Here is an 8,577-nt window from a genome sequence, read left to right on the forward strand (position 1 = left end):
AACGAATGGGAGCGCAGCAGCCATTTCATCAGAGGTACAGCTACATGGTATGCAGAGATAGCAGTCCCACCTGGGCCCTGGTGCCTGATGAGGGCCCAAAAGGCCCCTCTGCTGCATCAGAAGACGCCAGTATTAAAAATGGTGCATGGTAGGTGGGGGGTCATGTTACAGATTTTCATTGGGGCCTAGGAACTTCAAACTACTCCTCTGCTCTTCATTGTGCTGATCAGCAGAGGTCCCAAAGGCTGGACCGCCACCAATAAAACATTGCTGCTCTATCATTATTCTACATAAAGTTAAAGGGGTTTTCCAGTCCCAAAAAAATGATGGCTCCGTCTATAAGCCCATCAGTGAAAATGGGTTGCCATGGCAGCCGGAGGCCTAACAAAGGCCCCCAGCTCTGCCATGTAACTGAGCCTACTAAGTCCTGTCAACGGCATAATTTAGGCATAATACACTGCACTACATGAAGTATTGCAGAGCATTAATTAAGCAATCAAACAATAGTATGTTCAAGTCCAATAATGAAACAAAAAACATAATAAAAAGTTAAATAAAGGTTACAGAAAAAATCCAATGTAAAAAAACAAACAATAAGAAGCCCTTTTTTTCAAATAAAACATCTTTTGTTATGGAAAGTACTAAAAAAAACTAGACAAAGTTGGTATTTCCGCAACAATAACAACCTGTACTATAAAATGACTGCATTATTTATATTATTTATTTATAACCGTAAGAAAAAAAACTAAAAAACAGTTTTTGTTCACCCCTACTCCAAAAACATCCAATAAAAGGTATACGTATCCCAAAATGGTACCAATGAAAACTACAACTTTTCCTGCAAATCACAAGCCACCATAAAGCTTTGTCGATGTAAAAATAAAACTTGGAATGTAACGACACAAAAATAATGATTTCTTAAAAGTGTTTTTATTGGGCAAAATTAGTAGTTCATAAACAAAATGATATAATATTGGTATTACCATAATCGTAACAACCCACAGAATAAAGTTATTATGTCATTTATAGCGCATGGTGAACACAGTAAAAACAAATCCAAAAAACAATGGCGGAATTGTAGTTTTTTTCCATAGCTCCCACCAAAAAACTCTATAAAAGTTGTTAAGTACATTAAATCTCCCCCGAAATGGTGCTATTAAAAAACAACTAATCCCTCATATGGTTATGTCGGCGGAAATGTAAAAAAGTTATGGCTTTTGGAATACAGTGATGAGAAAAAAAAAAGCTGCGTCCTTAAAGTAACACTAAACCTAGAAATAAATGATAAAAATAAAAAGGAGATAACTTACTCAGTATTTTCTACATGTTCCCCAAACAATGAGCCTTATAGAAGTCCTGCAGAGAACACAAGGGTAAAGCTGGCCATACACATAATTGTGAGCTGATTTTGACCATTTCAGCCGACCATTGTTTGAAAATATTATGCGAACGATCGTTCGCAATGGCCGAGGGTAGACTGTTATCTGCCAAAAATTGCATCAGACGTGAAAACACAATTGTATCTCCTAATCGGCTGAATTTGACCAATCATTTGCCATTTTCTGCAAGCACAGTATGTTATTTTTTTTTACATTTAAATTGCTCCCTAAATATAAAAGAGTATCCGGCACACCAATATAGAAAAAAAGGTATTTTTTATTTTGTTTCTAATGCCAGTGGCAGAGTGCGACGTTTCGGTCTAGGTGACCTTCATCAGGCACTGAGCCGTGCTGGGCAACTGAATTGACGAGCGCTAGTGGTGCTGATAGCGGCTGGCCGCTGTATCATGGCGCTTCAGCACCACTAGCGCTCGTCAATTCAGTTGCCCAGCACGGCTCAGTGCCTGATGAAGGTCACCTAGACCGAAACGTCGCACTCTTTTATATTTATGTTTGGGTTGGGCCCCTATCCGTGCAAAACCTCACCCTTCCACGTATCTGGTGCTATCTGAACCTTTACATAAATTGCTCCCTAGTCTGTCAGTTTAGTCTGGCATGTTGCTGGTGGGAAAATTTGTTAGTAAGAACAATCAATTGGTTGCATTCTGGCCAATCAAAATTCTTTGTGTATGAACAGCATTTGTCTCCTGCTGATCTGTTAAATTTTTGTCTGGGGAATGGCTGAGGGGGTAGTGCTTAGCCAAATGGCGGGACTTAACCATCACTTTGTCCTACTGCAGACAGGGCAGAAAGGAGAGGGTCCTGCTCCAGACAGTTGTCTTACAGTAAGACTGTGAGCTATTCCACACAAAATAGCAATATAGCTTTGGGTAGACTATTTAGCTATTTTAATGCTGGGGCTTACTTGTACTGGGTATTCCTTTTGATTGCCAACCTAAAAAAAAGGTGACATGATCCTTGGTTGTGTGCACTTTCCCCCATACTTTCTTTCACTTGTTTCACAAGTTAATAGCTACACAAATTTAGAACATACCTTCCCCCAGATCCAGGCAGCAATTAATGTTAGCAGATGTTATGCCAGTATATGACTATATTTTTTTAAATATATTTTTTTAATAAAATAATATTTTCATATGCTTACCCTAACTTCACTTAGGGCCTCTGTTTGGGGCCCTTACTTCAATATTACAGGGGCCCTTCATTTCAAACACTGACCCTGCAGATAAAAGCCATTTCTTGCATTAACCTTGTCTTTGTCATACATTTTCTTGCTTAAAATGTGTCTGCTGAGATAAACACATTCTCATTAGTATCTGTATGGCAACAATATTCTCTCAGTTGATGATTAATACTTACATTGATTAAAATTGCCATTACAAATAGTCTCAACTAATCAATACAGCCTTCTAATTAATCACTACTTTATAAAATTCAAATTTTATTCATCACTATTTATAATTTACAACTTTGTTTTAAGGGGACAAAAGTCGAAACTGATTTTTTATTTAAAGAGTAAATGAGAATGCAAAAAAAGGAATAAACACAATGACAAAAAAAAACGTATCTCTAATGGTAATATTCATCAATGACCCACAGAGCCGTATTTAAGATGCAACAAAATGTTTAATTAATAGGCTTGTAGACCAGTTGTCATCTCCCATGATTATGGATTATTGTCAGTTTTACTTGGTGTATCAATGTGCTTTACTAGCTTATTTTTACACATACACTGCTGTAAAAAGATGAGCAGAAAGTCTTATGTGAAACTATTAGGCTATGTTTACGCAGGGCAGATTTGCAATTCTGCAATGAAATACCCAATAAAAATCTGCACCATGCAACTGTAATGGGAATTATCTGTATCAAAATTTGCAACCCCTTCACATTAGAATAGTAGTGGTCAATACTTTGGACAAATGAAATGGTCACTGCTATTATTCTGATACTACAAAAGATCTTCTCCCTTTAATGTACATTTTTATTGGATTTAAAAAAAAAATTCAACAAACATTTATAAATTTCACAATTAATTATTATACACTGTAAAGAGTACAGAGCACCTTAGAAGAGGCCTGCTGTCATGCAGACCTATGTGCAAGGGTATATACCATAGAGGCACCAAGGCCACTGCTATAGAGCCCATTAAAAAGGGGGCCCAAATCTGATTGCCCTGTCCTTCTTTCTGGTTAGTGTGAATATGCACAGGGGGACTCCATGGGGACCTCCACATTAGCAAAAATAAGGTAAGGGAAATTCAGTCCCTTTTTGTTCTGCAAGTGTTGAGTGGAAGGATCAACAAGTAACAGACTGTCCTGTTACCAGGATGGCATGGTAACATGAGCCACCACCAGTACTAGGAGGGGCCCACTCTCCTATGTGCGCCATTGTCTATGTGTCTCCATGGTTACAGATTACAAACAAACCCTATGTGTAGTCTGATCTTGCAGTCAAGTGTTACTACACCTGCTCTGCCTCCTATTTTTTTATTTTTTTTAAAAATGGTAGATGATAGGCAAAAATATTGTAATTGCTCTCTTCAATGCTGAGTGGTCAGTTAAAGGCCTAAAGCCTGAGGCTGCACTACTGCTAGGTTTCAATTGCAACCTCTTTTGCCTTGCAATAAGGCAGATGCCACTCAAATTTGCCTGGCATTCACACGCGGCAGATCTGTTGCAGAAATTTCTACGACTGAAAAGTTCTATTCATCTTAGGGTATGTTCACCCAGGCTATTTTCAGCCATTTTTCGGGCTGTAAACATCCTGAAAAATGGTTGAAAAATCAGAAACAGAATGCTTACAAACATGTGCCCATTGATTTCAATGGGAAATATGGCGTTCTGTTCCGACGGGGCGTCTTTTTACGCCTCATTTTCAAAAAACGGCGTGTAAAAAGACGCTTTGTAAAAAGTAATGCATGTCACTTCTTGAGCCGTTTTTGGAGCCGTTTTTCATTGACTCTATAGAAAAACAGCTCCAAAAACGGACGTAAAAAACTTAGCGAAAAGCACGAGTTTGATTAAAAAAACGTCTGAAAATCAGGAGCTGTTTTCCCTTGAAAACAGCTCCGTATTGTCAGACATTTTTTTATTAAGCGTGTGAACATACCCTTATGGGGTTGTTTCAGCAACATGTGCATGGATATCTGTAAATCCAATTCAGATGAACGGAACAGTCACACAAATGTCTGCAAGAAATTTGCCATGTGTGAAGGTACCCTAATACTAATGCTATTAAACCTCTAGAATTTTTATGCAGCTGTGGTAGGACACTTTATAAATTTATTGCGAAATGAACCAGAAGTCTGACAACTCCAGCCTGAAGTACAAGTACACCCAATTTTGTCAGAAAAAAATCCTTTAAAAGTTCAATCTTGGTTTCATCAGACCACAGAATCTTGTTTCTCACAGTCTGAGAATCCATTAGGTGCTTTTTTTTTTTTTTGCAAACTCCAGGTCGGCTTTCATGTGTCTTTTACTGAGGAAAGGCTTCTTTCTGGCCACTCTGCCATAAAGTCCAAATTGGTGGAGTGCTGCAGTGATGGTTGACCTTCTGGAAGTTTCTCTCATCTGCACACAGGATCTTTGGAGCTCAGCCAGAGTGACTAAAGGGGTTCTTGTTCACCTCTCTTACCAAGGCCCTTCTCCCCTGATTAATTAGTTTGGTGGGGTGGCCAGCTCTAGGAAGAGTCCTGGCTGTTCCAAACCTCTTCCATTTAAGAATTATGGAGGCCAGTGAGCTCTTGGGAACTTTCAGTGCAGCCAAAAAATTTTTGTACCCTTCTCCAGATTTGTGTCTCCACACAATCCTGTCTCTGAGCTCTACAGGCAGTTCTTTCCTCCTCATGGCTTCGTTTTTTGCTCTGATATGCATTGTCAGCTGTAAGACCTTATATAGACAGGGGTGTGTCTTTCCAAATCACGTCCAATCAAATGAATTTACCACAGGTGGACTCCAATCAAGGTGTAGAAAAATTTCATAAATGATGTAGAAAAATGGGAGGCCGCCAGAGCTAATAGCAATGGGTCCGAATACTTATGTCCATGAAAATTTAAGTTTCTATTTTTAATAAATTTGCAAAAATGTGTAAAATTCTGTTTTCACTTTGTCATTATGGGGTATTGAGTACAAAATAATGGTGAAAAATTGTAAGGCTTCATTCACGTCTGCGTCAGGGCTCTATTCCGATGTTCCGTCTGAGCTTTCCGTCAGAACGGAGCCCTGACTGAAACAAACGGAAACCATAGGTCCTAATAAAATTCCTCCTACTAGAATGCTATTGGATGCTAATAACACATTATTAACCTCTTTAGGTATTGTGGATCAAGGTAAACATGCTATAAATAAGAAGAAAAAGGGGGAGCAGAACAAGGAGAAAAAAAGGGAAAAGCAATTAGGTCTCCAAGTCAAACTTGCTCTTTCCAATCCTCTTCCTCCCAATTCACACAGCAAATCCACTAATCCCATAGATTGTAAAATTTAGCTTGTTTATCTATCAAATGTTTTCTTATGGAGCAACGCTAAACTTGCAGTTATGTAACATAAATTAATATAATAGTGTTTGGTGTCTCAGCACCATGGTGTAGTCTCGATGCTGCCTCCACAGGAACTGAGCTGACTGTGATCACTTTAAATTCATCTTCAATAGTAAGTAATAGATTTCCCTTCATCAAAAGATATTTCACATCATGATCAATTGACATAACGTTGTCCCTTTTATTATTACAGAATCTCAGTTGAAGTCATCTGGTAAGAGAGGTTTGTCTTGTAAAATCATTCAGGACATGCTAATACTTAGATTTATTATCCAGGGCTGGATCAAGGTTAGTAACGGCCCATAGACAAAGAGTTTGGGAAAGAAAAAGGAGCCCCATCCACAGTAACAGTTTCATATATTGTGTTTGGGCATAAGTATTAGCTAATTATCAGCAGATCTCCAATGTCAACAGGACACAACAACAATTTCATGGGTATCAGGGCCACGCAGTCCACTGGTTTTTGCTGCTGGGTATAAGAAGCTTCAGCATGTTGGATTTCTAAGATGCGCAATACTTTGTTCAACCAGGATAAAAGTTAAGCCAGATGTGTCTGGCAGCTGCTTTTATCTATCTCCCTATGGCAATAAAAATCCATACTTGGCCACCAAACGTCTTCTGTCTAACAGATGGGGCATTAAAGCTCCATGCAAGAAGAATGGAGCTTTAACTCTTAGGGTGCATTTCCACATTCTCACTCGCTTAACTGTTTTCTACCAGTCTTTAAAAAAATTGACACGTTGCGATTACTCAAAATTGTAATCATAGTCACATGGAAAAGAGACGGGACACCATAGTCTAGATAGATGGTTAATTGCTAGACCATCAAGCGATTGCATTAACACATACCAATTTGTGAATTAGCTGCGTTTTCGCACAGAATTGACAAGTCGCAGATATTTTCCACTACATTCTGACAGTGTTTTTAAAACCCTATACACGCATTGTACTGTAATTTGTTGCAGATTTTGAGTGTAAAATCCGCACAGAAATCTGTAACATCTGAGCTCATTCTTTGGCGGTTATGAAAGTATAAAACATATCAACACCCCCATATTAAAACAGTACATGTGTGTATGCTATTAAATGACAGTGAAGCACATTTCTAAAAAGGGCAATTTTTTCGAACAGTTTCTGCCCAATTCACAGAAATTATGCATCTGTGAATTTAGCGCAATTACAATATTTTGGAGTACACCCACCAGAGCAGAAAAGCCGATCCGAGCAGGGACGGCCTTATGTGGGATGTTGCCCTGTATGGTACCTCCTATTGCACCCCCTTTGCCATATAGTGTTTTGTCCTACAGCGTACAAATAAGCATACCACGCAGTGCCTAATATAAAAAAAAAAAAACAATGCCATATGTTGGCCACATAACACTTTTATACTGTTGCCTACATACTAATCCTATACAGTGCCAACATTATCAGAGACTGCAAACATAATATATAATAAAGTACCTAAGCAGCAGTGCCGCAAAATAAGTAAACACCACCATACAGTGCTCAAATAATATCACCATACAATGACCAAACAGCTTCATGTGTAATTTAATAACAGTGCTCTACAATTAATAATAGGATTTCTGATGGTTACAAATGCCCCTGTGGCACTTCCTTCATCTGGGGTGGATGATGCACCCTGTGCAACTGCACAGGTCGCACACCCGTAAGGCTGGCCATGCATCTGGGCACATTACCCATATTGACTTTGGAGAGGAGGGGCCCATTTCATTTTTTACTATGGGCAGCAAAAGACAGTCTACAAGCACCCCTGTGTACAAGGTATGCCTGGTCTGATCTGGTATTGGCTGGTGGACAGTTTTGTAGCTTGCAATACATTAAACACTGCCCAGAATGAGAAAAAGCATACAATTTGGCACATATTTTTTACTCCTGATCTACTTACTACAAGAAAATCTGTCTGCTCCCATTTTTGCAAATGTGCTCTTTTTAACCATAAGGATAAGTTCACACGTAGCATGAATACTGCAGATTTTCCGCAACGGATTAAGTTGTGGAAAATCCGCAGCATAATACAGTAGCAGCAAAGTGGATGGGAATTGAACAAAGGCTGCAGCGGTCACATGGGATAAAACGTCATCCCAGGAGACTGGTCTGCAGGACATCAGAAGGTAAGTATGTGTTGTTTTTTTCTTAAACGTGCGCTTTTCCACAGCGGACATTCCGGCCACAATTTGGTGCGTTTTTTTGGCCAGAATTCCCTTTGGCCACCAGGGTGGATACGCTGTGTACCTTTACGCAGCATATCCGTCCGGTGTGAACTTACCCTAAAACAATTGTGAAACTAATAGTACAAAATATTCCCACAACGAACCTTCTATACATGGACTGCCATAAACACCAATAATGTGCCCATTGATATTAGTATATGCATGTATATTCATCTAATTTACTATACAGTACTCCTATATGTAATTATGCGTGCATAATTTAGTATGTATCCATATATTGATTTGTAAACTGCTGCAATATATGCAATGGGCAGAAGGTTGTAAGACTATCAAGTAATAACAGTAGACATAAACATTATGGTTGCAATCATGAAAATGGATACTGAATTTGATTATAAAATACTTTTTGCATCTTAAATAGTCCTGTTCAATAAATATTAACTTACAAAG

The sequence above is a fragment of the Rhinoderma darwinii genome, chromosome 2 (genome assembly GCF_050947455.1).
Source record: "Rhinoderma darwinii isolate aRhiDar2 chromosome 2, aRhiDar2.hap1, whole genome shotgun sequence".
Classification (NCBI taxonomy): Eukaryota; Metazoa; Chordata; class Amphibia; order Anura; family Rhinodermatidae; genus Rhinoderma; species Rhinoderma darwinii.